This window comes from Danio aesculapii, chromosome 4 (assembly GCF_903798145.1).
Source record: "Danio aesculapii chromosome 4, fDanAes4.1, whole genome shotgun sequence".
Taxonomy (NCBI): Eukaryota; Metazoa; Chordata; class Actinopteri; order Cypriniformes; family Danionidae; genus Danio; species Danio aesculapii.
The window spans coordinates 26331123-26349041 of NC_079438.1; the positions used below are offsets into that span (position 1 = coordinate 26331123).

A 17919-nucleotide genomic window follows, 5' to 3' on the forward strand; every position below is an offset into this window, starting at 1 on the left:
ATAGCTGGTGGATCTTGGGATTGTAGTTCTTTGTCGGAGGAGGGGATTATGAAGGGACAGGAAGTGGTCGTGTGCAGATTTGAATGGCAGACCGCGCAGGAAAGAATACGGTATCCTTTGAAAACTCTGTTGTGAAGATCAGTATCCATGGCCCCCCAGTAGAGACACTGATTCCACTGAGTAGCGCAAATAGCGCATTTTGCAGAAAATGGTACGTGGTACGTGTAACAATGTGTTCCCCTGTAGGGGATGGCCTCCTATGGGGAAAGACTGAACAGATGGTTTCTGTAGAATGTGCAAATGCTACATGAAATTCAGCTAATGAAAGTGTGCGGGTTGGGAGCTAGCGGTTGATTTAAGTGTAACAATGAATTCGCCGCAATCCACCTGTCGTTCTGCCGAGGGAGGTGCTATGGGTGAAAGGAGTGTAGAAAGGTCTATGTCAGCACCTGATAGGATGAGGTTCTTGACGGCGTTGGAGATCGGGGGTGGTTCCAGTACTGGAGCATTATGCGTGTGAGGGACCGAGTCAGCACGTAGTAAGGGGCATACAAAAAGAAGATTTTCCAAATAATTATTTTTAATAAAGTCCAAAAAAGTTTTCACAAAAGTTCAAAAAATAAATAAATGAAACAATTGAAAAATCAATAAACTAAACAAATAAACAAAACTGAGTTCAAACCAAATAAACCATGTCTAAACCAAAAACAGAACTCCTCGAAATGACAAGACAGCCCATTTATACAAGAGGGACTAGTCCACAATAAACAAGAAGGGGGAGACAAAAACAGACAATTTACAACAAAAAACTAAGCCAAATATCTAATTACAAATATAAAAAATAGTAAAAAAAATCAAAATAAAAAGCAAAACTAAACATAAATCTGAAGAAACAAATATTGCAAATCATTAATAAACTTAAACTAAACATCAGCTCTCCCTCCAAGCCATTAAGCCAATGGTATCGGCAGGTGGAACCAAAAGATGGCAATTGGCGGCATGACGGCCCTTTAGTATGTCAGACCACACCCGGAAACTCCATTCCTCATCGGCACTGCAGCACGGTAACTTAAACTCAAAGAAAACTAAATTAACAAAACACACAGTAGAGATAACTAATTTTGTGTGCACCCAAAATAGTAGTGAATGTACTGTGAACAATAAAGAAAAATATCGAGAAACAGAAACGTGTATGTGTCTTATCTAAACCAAATATGAAAGAAACGAAATGTATAAACAATAACTCAATTTAACTTAACCAATAAACAATCTTAAATGAATGTGTATAATGCACTGTGTGTGTGTGCGTGCATGCCTCACTCTTAATGTGTGGCCACCACACTGGCCATCACAATGCGGAATGGGAAGGGGCGTGGCTGTGGTTAGGGTGAAGGGGGCAGTGTGAAAGAAATGTGAGTAGGAAGAGTAGAATGTTGGGGAGGGTTAGTAATGGAGGTGGCGTGCTTGGTGAACGGATGTAGAGGAGAAAAAGGTGGGGATACTGAAAGAGGGAAAATGAGTAAGGAGAGGAAGGACTGGGCAGAAATAAGCTGGGCTGAAGAGTGAGGGAGGTAGGAAGGGAGAGAGAATTGAGGAGGGTTAAGGGTGGAAGGGATGGCTGGAAGAGTAGGGCTGGAGTTTTCACTTAAATGTGGAGCTGGAGAGCCAAGTGAGGAAGTGAGGGATGATGATCTTGCGGAGGCGTATGAAGAAGCTGGAGAAGGTGGGTGGCGATTTGGAGTGACAGGAGATGGAGATTGCATGCGGCGTTGGGTCCTTGCTGAAGTAGAGCGGATAGGCCTTCGGCCTCTTATTGGAGCCTCGGTATTGAGTCTGCTTCCAGGCTGAGCATGGTGTTGTGGAGCCGGGGCTGGTGTTGCTGGGAGAGCTGAGATTTCATTCCTGTCCATGTTGCTGTTGATGATGTGAGAGTAGTTTTGATGCTGCTGTTTTGTTATTTCCGCTGTTGTTGTATTGCTGCTGCTGTTGTTGTTGGTTTGTCGTTGTCAGATGACGGTAATGGAATTGTTGATGGGTTGTAGAGAGATGTTGAATTTTAGAAGCTTGTGAAGAAGTTGGAGCAGTCCTGTCAAGAGCTTTCTTCGGAAAATGAAGATAAGGGAGTGCCTTTTTGCTAAGCTTCTTATGGTGAGTTTGGATTAATCTGATTGGCTAACTAATAATTGTAGATGAGAGCAATATATTGCAATTTATTTGCAATACATTGGTGTAAATGAAGAACTAGTATCAGAAACATTAGTTGTCTTGTAACATTTGATGCAAGATTGTAACAAACTTACAAGATATTTTACCACATGAAATTACCAAGCAGTCTGTTAATGACTTACACTGAGCATAATGGTACGGGGCATGGGCCTGCCATCCATGGCAACTGCTCATTGGAAGACAGCGCCATTGGGATGGGCCAAACCAGATCACTTACAAACCATACGCAACAGTAAAACTTTGCTTTTCGCATTAGCTTGCTCATGGTCATTGCTGCTCTCTACCCCCTCTCGCCTTGCTCTCGGACACTGCACGCAATCGGGTCGCAAAGAATTTTCCATGCAACCTCTTAAAGTTTAGAAATCGATGAAACCGCAAAAAAAATCTGCAAACCGACTCTCAGCAGAGTCTGTCACCCCGGTAACCTAGGACAACTTCCACTCACAAGCGAGTGAATCCCAAGGACGTCAATGAAGCCGAGTCACCAACCAATCAGGAACGCTGTGTTTCGTCGAGGCCAGTCAGCAAAGGAAACTCATAAAAAAATGTTGTCTCTTGCTGATCTGGTGCAAATTGATCTGAAGCAGTTAAAGATAAGCCAAATCTCTGCTTTTGTGGTTTCTCAAGTGTGATTCAAAGATTAGTAAGAAGAGCTAAAATTAATTCGGGACGGTTGTCAACTCATTTTGCACAAGCACCAGAATAGAGAACCACTGCTCTGAGGTACTCAAAATAACAAACTATCATACTCAAAATAAATTGCCTTCCTTAAGTTACTTCTCTACTTCAGGAAATCCCTGTAAAAATTTCTTTACAATATTTAAAACAGTTTGATAACTTTGTCATTTAATTTCTCTTGAACAATAAGCACCCTAGGTTGCATAGGAGTACCTTGCATCAGCCAGATGATTAAAAAAAAGGGTTGGGGCTTCCTGAGCATTTATTTCATTTTAATGCATTCAATCTCGCGCACTGTTCCATCCCTCTTGAGACAGCTCCATCTTGATTTATAGTTGAACAAGCCATCCTACTCCCCCCTCCCCACCACCACAATGTCTATCCATCCATCTATTTATTCATTTTATTTTGTAAATGTGTTATTTTTGCGGCTGATCTCTCTGAATTTTACTGACAGAATTTTAGGTGCAGGCTAGGACTGTCTCTGCCATTTGCAGATAACATTGTTCTTTTGGCTTCATAGACATGGACCTTCAGCCTGCAGTGGGACGGTTTGCTACTGAGTGTGACATGGCAGGGAGAGAAACAGCACCTCTAAGTCAGAAACCATGGTGCTTGACTGGAAAAAGGTGGCCATCTCCAGTTTGAAGGAGAGTCCTTACCCCAAATTGAGTTAAAGTATCTGCGTTTTTTTCACGAGTAATAGAATGTGAGATTAAAAGATGGATCAGTGCAGCAGCAGCAGTAATGCAGTTGATGTGATTGTCTGTTGTGGTGAAGGAGCTGAGGCGAAAGGCAATGTTCTCAATTTACTGCTCAATCTAGGTTCCTACTCGTACCTATGGTCATGACTGAAAGGACAAGATCTCGGATACAACCGGACACATTTTGCAAAGTGTTATAACCCGCTTGTTTGAGTCGCAACATAAAAGAGACATGAGCCAACAAAATAGCCTGAATGCAAGTTATTTATTATAAAATGTAACTCATAGAACAATCAATCAAAGCAACCAACAAATGTCTAGGGATAATAATTAAGATAAAAAATTAGGATATGATCACAACACTTTAACTACATGATAAAAGTAATGCATAACAAAACCATAAGGTTAAAGAGTCAATGAGATGGCAGGTCTTGATATGAGGACTCCTGAGTAGCCACAGCGTCCTGGGGTAGCTAACACAACAACTTTTATATACCCATTGATAAGTAATGCAGGCATCCAATCAGGATTTACCACATTCTCCAATCTGGGGTCTTGGGATCATCACAGTGTATTAATTTTGTAAAACTTAATACCTGTCGCTCTGCCTAAATCAGAAAATATTCATCATGTTTATATTCTACTCAAAAAAAGTAAATGTAGTAAACTAGAAAGAATCTTGAACCTAAAAATAAAGAAACGTTACTAATAAAAGATGCAACACAGGACAATTGAATGGGCTTCCTTAACTTGAGGCCCTGGTATACAGCAAACTAACCATCCTGGAGCTCCACCTTCTTTGATGTGCGATGTCTTCACAGTGATTTGTTTCTCATTCAGGGATTCAGACAAAGAACATCATCTAAAACAACACTAGCTACATGAATACACTAGAGAGTGGAGTACAAATGTATCCGCACCTGTACAATAAATTTCAAAGAGATTTTAAGCCGCAGACGTGCTGTTTGCCAGATGTTTATGAAACTGTTCTTCTCTCAGCCTCCATCGTGTTTACGGTAAACGCGAGGAACGCAACACATTTACAACCCCACCTACTGCAATGTAGGAGTGTTGGAAAACAGTATACCGTCACTCAGCCTTTTCAAACATTATTCAGACATGAAACATCCTGTGCACATGAGAAAATGTTTTGCTGCATTTATGTCATGTGGGCAACTTTTTGTCCATGTATTTCTTAAGCTGCGCCGAAGGAGCGAAACTCTGTAGACACTGATCAGATCTGTATGGTTTCTCTCCAGTGGGAATCCTCTTCTGTGTTTTCATATGTTTTCACTGATTAAACCTCTTGTAACAGTGTGAACAATTGTACGGTCTCTCCAGTGTGAATTGTCTGGTGCAGTTTCAATTTTGGAGCTGTAATAAAAATCTTTTTCACACTCAAGCACATATACTCTTTCACAGCAGTGTGGATCTTCATGTGTTTAAGGTCTGAGGAGTTGCTGAAACTCATCTCACACTGAATCTGCGGTCACACTAGAATTTGAGCATACAAAATTCTGTTGTACAGCTCTGCGAAAAGGGGCAGGATTAAACAAGATGATTAGACATTTAAAAAAAAGTGAGCGATTGGTCCATATTTTACATTTTGGTCCAGCGAGGTCATGTTTTGATCTTCGATTGGTCTGACACAGTCAAGTGATGCGATTTCGCAGGTCAGAGTTCACCAAGCTTGAACTTTGCAAAGAAGTGAACTGCGAAACTTGATGCAAGAACTTGCGTTTCCGGTCTGACGCATTCACGTGCATATGAATGGAAGTCTATGGGGAGAAAAGTCCAGTGTGACCACGGCTTAGGAGCAGGTGAATGGTTTCTCTCCAGTGTGGATCCTCATGTGTTGATTAAGGTTTGATGAGTACTTAAAACTCTTCCCACACTGAGGGCATGTGAATGGTTTCTCTCCAGTGTGGATCCTCATGTGTTAAGGTTTGATGAGTTGTTAAAACTCTTCCCACACTGAGTGCATTTGAATGGTTTCTCTCCAGTGTGGATCCTCATGTGTATATTAAGGGATGACGAGCGGATGAAACTCTTCCCACACTGAGTGCAAGTGAATGGTTTCTCTCCGGTGTGGATCTTCATGTGTTCATTAAGGCTTGTTGATTGGCTGAAACTCTTCCCACACAGAGTGCATGTGAATGGTTTCTCTCCAGTGTGGACCCTCATGTGTATATTAAGGGATGATAATATGCTGAAACTCTTCCCACACTGATTGCATGTGAATGGTTTCTCTCCAGTGTGGATCCTCATGTGGTGATTAAGGTTTGATGGTTGGTTGAAACTCTTCCCACAGTGAGTGCATGTGAATGGTTTCTCTCCAGTGTGGATTCTCATGTGTTGATTAAGGGATGATGAGCAGTTAAAACTCTTACCACACTGGATGCATGTGAATGGTTTCTCTTCAGTGTGGATTCTCATGTGTTTTTTAAGGTGTGATGATTGGCTGAAACTCTTCCCACACTGAGTGCATGTGAAAGGTTTCTCTCCAGTGTGGATCCTCATGTGTAGATTAAGGTATGACGATTTGCTGAAACGCTTCCCACACTGAGTGCATGTGAATGGTTTCTCTCCAGTGTGGCTCATCATGTGTAGATTAAGGTATGATGATTGGCTGAAACTCTTCCCACACAGAGTGCATGTGAATGGTTTCTCTCTAGTGTGGATCCTCATGTGTTGATTAAAGTTTGCTGGTTGGCTGAAATTCTTCCCACACAGAGTGCAGGTGAATGGTTTCTCTCCAGTGTGGATCCTCATGTGTTGATTAAGGTGTGATGATTGGCTGAAACTCTTCCCACACTGGGTGCATGTGAAGGGTTTCTCTCCAGTGTGGATCATCATGTGTAGATCAAGGGATGATGAGCGGATGAAACTCTTCCCACAATGGGTGCATGTGAATGGTTTCTCTCCAGTGTGAATCCTCATGTGTAGATTAAAGGATGATGATTGGATGAAACTCTTCCCACACAGAGTGCATGTGAATGGTTTCTCTCCAGTGTGAATCATCTTGTGTAGATTAAGGGATGATGATTTGCTGAAACTCTTCCCACACTGAGTGCAAGTGAATGGTTTCTCTCCAGTGTGAATCCTCATGTGACTATTAAGGGATGATGATGTGCTGAAACTCTTCCCACACTGAGTGCATGTGAATGGTTTCTCTCCAGTGTGGATCCTCATGTGACTATTAAGGGATGATGATTGGCTGAAACTCTTCCCACACTGAGTGCATGTGAAAGATTTCTCTCCAGTGTGGATTTTTTTGTGTTTGCTAAGGGCTGATATTTGGCTGAAAGTCTTCCCACACTGGGTGCATGTGAATGGTTTCTCTCCAGTGTGGATCCTCATGTGAATTTTAAGACTGCTTTGTCTTCCAAAACTCTTTCCACACTGAGTGCAGGTGAAACAATTCTTGTCTCTCCTTTTCAAAATACCATCAGTCTGTAATTGACTTTTTTCGTCAATTTTGTCATGATGTTTCTCCTCTTTACTCCCCTCATTCTCTTCAATTAAGTCTGAAATAAAGAAATAAAACATTAGTTTTCATTAAGTCTTAAAAACTCTCTTCAAAAGCTAAAAATTGAAAAGACACTGGAAACATTGGCTACACACTGAAATTTTGAGGCACATTAAATGTAAAATAACAATAGTTCCAGAACCCACAATAGTTGATTAATACACCAGATCAGGCTGACAATATCCGTGATAAGGTGGATTGACTGAAAGGAGACTGCTTCGATGCTGCTTTTAGTGATGTTATAACGTTCTAAAGGTAGGGCTGGGTATCGAGTTCAATACTTTTTAAGCACCGACCGAATCGTCTCGATACTATCGAGTATCGAAAAAATAATTTTCGTTCTGTACCAAATTTCAATACCCAAGGGTATAATCTTGTCAACGTCAGTGAGCTAGAAAACCTGCATCCTTAACGTGCCCGGATCAAACGCTATTGATTGGCTGCGGTGAGGCTGTCTTGAAAATCAAGTTATGGCGGTTACGCCCACTCGCACAGAGTCAAATGTCAAATAGTCAAACAGACATACAAAATCAGTTAACTTTTAGCACTTCTTGCTTGTGTACCGTTAAAGTTACGTTTAAGGCTCCATTTACACTGCCAGTTAAATGAGACCCAATTCCGATTTTTTGCTCATATGTGACACAGATCGGATCTGTTCTATGACCATGTAAACAGAAAAAAACAGATATGTGACAATGCGACTGTCATGTACACAGGCAGATCGGATTTATTGAGGCATTCTGTTCTCATCATTAACTTGTGACAATGTGATGCTTCTCCGCGGTTTAATGATGTAGAAGGAAAAAGCGTGTGTGGAGATTCCGACGCAGTAAACAACAACAACAACAACAACAACAACAGAGGAAACATGGAGGAAAGTGGTCAGTCGCCACAATTTGCTCCCACCAGACCTGAGATCTCTCTCGTACCCACACATTCCTCTGAATGGCGGAGGACATCATACAGCATATTAACCATAATCGAAAGCTGCGATGACGGCCCTTTCCCACCTCCTCCTCCGCCTCAAAATCATTTTAAAGTTGGCCGAACTTCATGTTGTAACTTTTGCTTTTTAATCGCTATTAATACACTCACTGCGGGCTACACATAGAACAACTTTATTCTCTCCAACAACACCAGTGCGCACACAGGCAAAGGCTACATCTTCAACTACACACACACATCAGGGCCATGCCATTACGTAAACTGAGTGGAGGTAAATCTAGACTCAACCATTCACTACTTATACTACGCTTCGCATATTTCGCAGAGCTATAAACAAGACGGTTTCTTCCATCATGGCTAGTGTGGCACAGATGCTAGAAACCACGTTTATGCATGCATCGTAAATTGTACAGCAAGTGTAAAGACATGAATTGGATATGGGTCACAATTAAAAGAACGTGTAAACGGACAGACAAAAAAAATCTGATATTGGCAACAAATCAGAATTCTGTATCAAGACCTGACAGTGTAAACGGAGCCTAAGTTTGTGCGGGGTAAATTTATTAATTTTTTTTTGGACCTAGCGTATGCTGTGCAACGTTGTGTACTGTTTCGATGGCTTAAAATACCTAGCTAAGCTGATACTAAAATACTTTAAGGGTAACAGTAAATGATGAAGTTTACGTCACATTAACTTATCTTATTTAAATGTCCTTACCCTTGGCTGCATTAACAGTTTAATGCATTAGTTTAATTTATATATATATATATAAAAAGACAACAATGTAGTAAAATAATTTATAGCATTTTAAAAGTAATGTGTTTATCTTTTTAAATGTTCTCTGTCATTTTAATAAAAGCAAACTAACTTTTATTTTACAACTATTATTTGTATTGCAGACTATATTTATCTCAGTGTTTGCTTGCTTAAGTGATGTTTGCCAAGTTATCAAGTAAACTCCACAAAAACATGTTGCTCTCCATGAACTATATGGGTGATTCTATAGTTGCAGGTACATTTAGTGACCAAAGCCATCCTTTTTTCAGCTTTAAAAAATTGTTACATTGTCACATTTTTGATTATTTATTTTAATTATTTATTTACTTTGAATATTTATTTATTTATTTATTCAAAGATTAAATTACTAAAAATGATTGATGTCTGAATTAGTGAGTTATTTTCCCATCATGTATCATTGCGCAATCAAAAATATATATATAAAAAAATAATAATAATTAAGCAATATTTAAAATTTTAAATGTTTAAACTGTAAACTGTCAATACTATTACCACAATTACAAAAGGAAAACTGAATATTTCGTTAAATCACACACTGGACAATTTAAAAATATTTTAATCCTGATTTCAGTGTCATGTGATCTTTGCAGTTATAGCGAGTAGAATGTTTGGCTAAAAAGTTGTAAAACTGTAAATTGTTACTGTCAATTCAGTTCCAATTTAGTAACTATGTATTAGGATGTTTCTTGCTATGATTTATTGTTATTTCTACACTGTAAAATGTTTTAAACGTTTTAAAAACTATAATAAACTAAACCTATGCACAACAATCTGTCCAGGTTGATGTCCTCAGCAGTAAATACATGGAGCATGTTTAAACAAATGTTATTGTGAGGAAAATAAATAAACCATAATGATAAATAGTGTTTGACCCTTTTGAATTAAAAAAAAGTTTTATTGAGATGGATTGTTGGTGATTGTATGGGTTTTGGCCAGATTGGGTAGCAAAACACGAACAAAGGAAAATGAAGACTTGTTTAAAAAAGATTTAAGACCTACAACACAATATTTCAGTAAATTTAAGCCTTTTTAAAGCCTAAAATTTTGATTTTGGAATTTAAGACATTTTAAGACCCCACAGAAACCCTGTTTAAACACAATAGACCTGGTAATTAGTTATTATAATAATGATGTAATTCTAGATACTATCGGTGAGAACTAGTAACAACTATTAGAAACAAGTTTAAACCTATAGAGAGGTTGATGACAAAAGGGGAATTGTGATCAACATGACATATGCAAATGGAAAGTACTAAGCCAACACTATCACCGTAATAGCAGATATCTTCTATGAGAATACTGTAGGTCAAATATCTTCAGCTCAGTTAAACTTTTTTTAATTTATTGTTTTTATTTATTTTATATAGCGCCAGTGCTCAAGGACACTTTACAAAACAGTAGGAGAACAAGAAGCATTAATAATAAGAAGGTAGAGAAGATGAGAGAATAATAATACATAAAACGAAAGACAAAAGACGTGAGAACAAGTAGAAGGAAAGAAACTCATTTCTGTCTTTCAATGAGTGCTTATGTGTGTTTAGGAGAACTAGGCAGCACACTCACACTCATCACATTCTTATTATTAAAATATATCTGAATGAGGATCAAATGACTGAGTTGGTCTTTTAGAATGAAAACCAACCTGTTTGTTCCTGCAGATCTTCATGTTTGACTGAGAATGTTTCTTCAATCTTCACATCTTCACTCTCCTCTTTAATAAACGCCATCTTTATAACAGTGTGGAGATCAGTCGCTTCAGCAGTTCAGCAGGAGTTTTTCTCTGCGTTTGTTTATTTTAAACAGGACACTTTATCCTGTTGAAAAAATAAATAAAACAATGAACAGAAACAAAATAACTTCTCTTCAACACTTTCTATTGAGAGTAATTAACAAAAAGAAATCAGGTAAGTCTGAGCAAGAAACAATAGCCACAAATGAGCTGATTAAAACTAGAACTCCATTTCTTATATATAATGATGTATACTTAGAGTGGAAATGACATTATGCTCTAAATTAAACCTTCATTAAAACACTTATTACACACTTTACTGTTACTTTATTCAAACTTTATTCAGGTTTGTTCTTAATTGTTTTGTTAGTTTTATTTATTTTATTGTCTGCTTACAGCAACGTGTAGCACTTAATTTCCACAATAATTTCCTCTCGGGGACAAATAAAGTTTATCCTATCTTATTCAAACAATAGACCTCACTGTGAGTAAAACAGTACTTCGTTGTATAAAGGCTTAAAATAATATTGTCAACAGCAGGTACATTTAGCATTAAATGAACAACCTGAAATTTTAATCTGTCGGTTTACATCTGTGTAAAAGCTTTAAAACAAACCTGTCTCCATTTCAATCACAGTGTGAGAGTGGCGCGGCCTTATGACGTCACACCACCACGCTAAAATAAGTCTTTTTGTTTAGCTTTTTTACCCCACTTACTCTTAGTCATGACTTATTAATACATTTCTCCCTCGTTTTCCACTTTATACTTTATCTGCTTTCTGTTTTGTAAGACCATCATTATTTATGTTAATAAAAAAAAACAATTTACCCCTACTAGATCTTTGCCTTCTGGTAGGTTGGAAAGAGGTTGCATTTTCTTTAAACGATTGCATTTCTTTATTTTATCCATAGCTTTAACTCATTCACTTGCATTCACTCATGTTACTGCCTCTTTGTATGTTTGAATGGGGAAACATCAAATTCTCCAAAATTGCTGGCCAGGTTCCAACCTATATATGTAATAGGTTGAAACTTATTTGGTCTACAGTCCATTTGTCAGGATAAAAACAATATTTATAACCAAATAAACAAACAAACAAAAAACTAAATAGTTGTAAAGAGGCTTTTAAAAATGACTGAAGAACTTAATACAACATTGAACAATACATCCACACATGATTAGATTTGATACATTATAATGTTAGCATTCAGATGTTATTTGAGTGTAAATTCAGAATGGGCAACTTACCTTTTCAGTCTTCAATAAAGAAGTGGGATGAGAAATGGCCCCAGTGGGTTTTTCTTTGTATGTTGTTGTTGGTAATAATCCCAATGTAGGAATTTACAATCGTAGTTTGTCCTCCAAAGTTGTTCTCTTATAGCATAATAAGCCAATGAAGATTCTGTTAGGAACCCGGAATATATAGATACAACCCTGCCAAGCTACTGGATCTGGAATGTGATTGGATAAGACTCAATTGGCACCCATTAATGCTGGTATAAATATGCAAATGAGCAGTTTAGAGCAGTGAAGACTCAAGACACATTACTGTGGGGGATGGGAAGTTCAGCAGCTTTACAAACCAGTTTTACAGAGAAATAATGATGTATTGGGAAAATAAGTTGACTTTAGCCATCATCATATGATTTGTTGCTGTTTTTTTATATGACTATTGATGGAAGCTTTTTTTTTTATATTAGCTGCTGCATTTTGTAGTTAATGTTGATACACTTATGTTAAGGTTCTTTGATTTGAAAATTCACATTCATAATTTCACTTATATAATAGTTATGTAAGTCTTATCCTATGATACAGTGATATATTATCATTTGTTGAAAGAAACAATTTCTAAACTTCACAGTGAGGTTTTATTTGTTAAGTTCAGTCAATACATTGACATGAGCTAACTATTAGCAATGTTTTAGTTATTTATTTCTCACTGAACTTGTTCTTTATGTGAGTTTAGAGTCCTTTATTTCTTTTAAAGCACATGCAGCACATTACTGGTTTCTGTAAGACTGTCAACACACTCTTAACAGGTCAATTATTTCTTTCTAAAAGTGTCTATAGATTTTAACGATCAAAATGTAACTTGTTTCTGTGCCAATTTTGTTTTCCTCCCTTCGTTTTTTAGTTAAACAGAACATGTGTGAGCAGCTCAGCTCTCTCTATGCCTCTTATTCACCTGGTATGTAACAAAGATGTTTTCCCCTATAATTATTACTTGTGTTTGTGCATACAAATATGCATAAACATACACAAAAGCATATATAAGATACCCTGTGACAAAACCTTTCCTTTTAACACAGTAAAGCGATAACATACTGTCACAAACTGTTTTTGCTACTTTTGGCCTTTGTAGATAATTGTTTGTACATTAATCACAAATGGATGAGAAACACTGTAACTGCAAACTCATTTGTGTTCATTCCAGGTGCCGTAAAATGTTGTGTATAATCTGCAGAGGTAATCAGGTGTGAGTAAAGTGCCATATATCTGATCCAGTCCTTCAGCATCTGTTTTGCTTAAAATTGAAGTCTTTTACACTAAAAGCATTATGAAATTGGTCTTTTGTTGCTAATATTTGATTTATATTATCTGAAATATAACTAATTCTATTATACAGCTTTATCTCCTTACCAGGAGAAGGAGGGAAAATGCACTCACTCTGCATAGTGACATTCTGAAATCAAATTGAAACTAGCCTAATAGACAAAGGAATCAATGCAGTCGATTCAATGTGGGATAAGGTGGGATAAAACAATATGATTAGACGTTGCTAAAAGCAAGCGATTGCTCCATATAGCTCATGTTTTGATCTTCTATTGGTCTCATGCACTCACATAGTGCAATTTCAAGCTTTGGTCTTACCTTTCTGGAGTCCACTATTAAATCTGTCATGCAGCTATATATTTATAATTAGAAAATAATTACATCACAAGTAAAATTATTGTATAGGCAGTTTATACAGGGTAATTCAATGATAAGAGTTCACTTTCATATCTACACAATGCAGAACTGAATCACAATGGTGATTGTATGGGTTTTGGCCAGATTGGGTAGCAAAACACGAACAAAGGAAAATGAAGACTTGTTTAAAAAAGATTTAAGACCTACAACACAATATTTCAGTAAATTTAAGCCTTTTTAAAGCCTAAAATTTTGATTTTGGAATTTAAGACATTTTAAGACCCCACAGAAACCCTGTTTAAACACAATAGACCTGGTAATTAGTTATTATAATAATGATGTAATTCTAGATACTATCGGTGAGAACTAGTAACAACTATTAGAAACAAGTTTAAACCTATAGAGAGGTTGATGACAAAAGGGGAATTGTGATCAACATGACATATGCAAATGGAAAGTACTAAGCCAACACTATCACCGTAATAGCAGATATCTTCTATGAGAATACTGTAGGTCAAATATCTTCAGCTCAGTTAAACTTTTTTTAATTTATTGTTTTTATTTATTTTATATAGCGCCAGTGCTCAAGGACACTTTACAAAACAGTAGGAGAACAAGAAGCATTAATAATAAGAAGGTAGAGAAGATGAGAGAATAATAATACATAAAACGAAAGACAAAAGACGTGAGAACAAGTAGAAGGAAAGAAACTCATTTCTGTCTTTCAATGAGTGCTTATGTGTGTTTAGGAGAACTAGGCAGCACACTCACACTCATCACATTCTTATTATTAAAATATATCTGAATGAGGATCAAATGACTGAGTTGGTCTTTTAGAATGAAAACCAACCTGTTTGTTCCTGCAGATCTTCATGTTTGACTGAGAATGTTTCTTCAATCTTCACATCTTCACTCTCCTCTTTAATAAACGCCATCTTTATAACAGTGTGGAGATCAGTCGCTTCAGCAGTTCAGCAGGAGTTTTTCTCTGCGTTTGTTTATTTTAAACAGGACACTTTATCCTGTTGAAAAAATAAATAAAACAATGAACAGAAACAAAATAACTTCTCTTCAACACTTTCTATTGAGAGTAATTAACAAAAAGAAATCAGGTAAGTCTGAGCAAGAAACAATAGCCACAAATGAGCTGATTAAAACTAGAACTCCATTTCTTATATATAATGATGTATACTTAGAGTGGAAATGACATTATGCTCTAAATTAAACCTTCATTAAAACACTTATTACACACTTTACTGTTACTTTATTCAAACTTTATTCAGGTTTGTTCTTAATTGTTTTGTTAGTTTTATTTATTTTATTGTCTGCTTACAGCAACGTGTAGCACTTAATTTCCACAATAATTTCCTCTCGGGGACAAATAAAGTTTATCCTATCTTATTCAAACAATAGACCTCACTGTGAGTAAAACAGTACTTCGTTGTATAAAGGCTTAAAATAATATTGTCAACAGCAGGTACATTTAGCATTAAATGAACAACCTGAAATTTTAATCTGTCGGTTTACATCTGTGTAAAAGCTTTAAAACAAACCTGTCTCCATTTCAATCACAGTGTGAGAGTGGCGCGGCCTTATGACGTCACACCACCACGCTAAAATAAGTCTTTTTGTTTAGCTTTTTTACCCCACTTACTCTTAGTCATGACTTATTAATACATTTCTCCCTCGTTTTCCACTTTATACTTTATCTGCTTTCTGTTTTGTAAGACCATCATTATTTATGTTAATAAAAAAAAACAATTTACCCCTACTAGATCTTTGCCTTCTGGTAGGTTGGAAAGAGGTTGCATTTTCTTTAAACGATTGCATTTCTTTATTTTATCCATAGCTTTAACTCATTCACTTGCATTCACTCATGTTACTGCCTCTTTGTATGTTTGAATGGGGAAACATCAAATTCTCCAAAATTGCTGGCCAGGTTCCAACCTATATATGTAATAGGTTGAAACTTATTTGGTCTACAGTCCATTTGTCAGGATAAAAACAATATTTATAACCAAATAAACAAACAAACAAAAAACTAAATAGTTGTAAAGAGGCTTTTAAAAATGACTGAAGAACTTAATACAACATTGAACAATACATCCACACATGATTAGATTTGATACATTATAATGTTAGCATTCAGATGTTATTTGAGTGTAAATTCAGAATGGGCAACTTACCTTTTCAGTCTTCAATAAAGAAGTGGGATGAGAAATGGCCCCAGTGGGTTTTTCTTTGTATGTTGTTGTTGGTAATAATCCCAATGTAGGAATTTACAATCGTAGTTTGTCCTCCAAAGTTGTTCTCTTATAGCATAATAAGCCAATGAAGATTCTGTTAGGAACCCGGAATATATAGATACAACCCTGCCAAGCTACTGGATCTGGAATGTGATTGGATAAGACTCAATTGGCACCCATTAATGCTGGTATAAATATGCAAATGAGCAGTTTAGAGCAGTGAAGACTCAAGACACATTACTGTGGGGGATGGGAAGTTCAGCAGCTTTACAAACCAGTTTTACAGAGAAATAATGATGTATTGGGAAAATAAGTTGACTTTAGCCATCATCATATGATTTGTTGCTGTTTTTTTATATGACTATTGATGGAAGCTTTTTTTTTTATATTAGCTGCTGCATTTTGTAGTTAATGTTGATACACTTATGTTAAGGTTCTTTGATTTGAAAATTCACATTCATAATTTCACTTATATAATAGTTATGTAAGTCTTATCCTATGATACAGTGATATATTATCATTTGTTGAAAGAAACAATTTCTAAACTTCACAGTGAGGTTTTATTTGTTAAGTTCAGTCAATACATTGACATGAGCTAACTATTAGCAATGTTTTAGTTATTTATTTCTCACTGAACTTGTTCTTTATGTGAGTTTAGAGTCCTTTATTTCTTTTAAAGCACATGCAGCACATTACTGGTTTCTGTAAGACTGTCAACACACTCTTAACAGGTCAATTATTTCTTTCTAAAAGTGTCTATAGATTTTAACGATCAAAATGTAACTTGTTTCTGTGCCAATTTTGTTTTCCTCCCTTCGTTTTTTAGTTAAACAGAACATGTGTGAGCAGCTCAGCTCTCTCTATGCCTCTTATTCACCTGGTATGTAACAAAGATGTTTTCCCCTATAATTATTACTTGTGTTTGTGCATACAAATATGCATAAACATACACAAAAGCATATATAAGATACCCTGTGACAAAACCTTTCCTTTTAACACAGTAAAGCGATAACATACTGTCACAAACTGTTTTTGCTACTTTTGGCCTTTGTAGATAATTGTTTGTACATTAATCACAAATGGATGAGAAACACTGTAACTGCAAACTCATTTGTGTTCATTCCAGGTGCCGTAAAATGTTGTGTATAATCTGCAGAGGTAATCAGGTGTGAGTAAAGTGCCATATATCTGATCCAGTCCTTCAGCATCTGTTTTGCTTAAAATTGAAGTCTTTTACACTAAAAGCATTATGAAATTGGTCTTTTGTTGCTAATATTTGATTTATATTATCTGAAATATAACTAATTCTATTATACAGCTTTATCTCCTTACCAGGAGAAGGAGGGAAAATGCACTCACTCTGCATAGTGACATTCTGAAATCAAATTGAAACTAGCCTAATAGACAAAGGAATCAATGCAGTCGATTCAATGTGGGATAAGGTGGGATAAAACAATATGATTAGACGTTGCTAAAAGCAAGCGATTGCTCCATATAGCTCATGTTTTGATCTTCTATTGGTCTCATGCACTCACATAGTGCAATTTCAAGCTTTGGTCTTACCTTTCTGGAGTCCACTATTAAATCTGTCATGCAGCTATATATTTATAATTAGAAAATAATTACATCACAAGTAAAATTATTGTATAGGCAGTTTATACAGGGTAATTCAATGATAAGAGTTCACTTTCATATCTACACAATGCAGAACTTTTAATGTGATTAACCTGCTCCACCTACACCAACTACAGCATTTCTCAGACTTCTTTTTCACTATGGTGTAATTACAGTGGTGGACATCTCATAAAACAACAACTGCACTTACTCCTGTAACTTGTTTGCAACAATGAAATTTAAATACTTGTGTCACATATTCATTTAAATAAATGGCTCATCATCATGTGCAATCATCTATGTTAATAGCTGCCTAATAGGCCAGACTATTAACTGAATAGGATCATTTTGCATATAAGAAACCTGTTAACAGGTATAGCTGTTCATGCCAATACCAACTTTATAGCTTAAAGCATATTACATAAACAGGACCTGCCGTACATCTCTTAAGACAAATAAGCAAAGGTGTCTATAACAATACATGCTTGATTTCCCAAATCATTACAATCATTCCATCTGAATGGTGCCTTTTCACACG

At 36.5% G+C, this 17919-nt stretch overlaps 2 pseudogenes; one reads left to right on the forward strand and one right to left on the reverse strand.

The window, feature by feature from the left end:
• The window catches only part of LOC130223494 (oocyte zinc finger protein XlCOF6-like), a 170541-nt pseudogene that overhangs the window by 37074 nt on the left and 115548 nt on the right, over positions 1 to 17919 (forward strand).
• LOC130222320 (gastrula zinc finger protein XlCGF57.1-like) lies at positions 5017 to 10689 on the reverse strand (annotated as a pseudogene).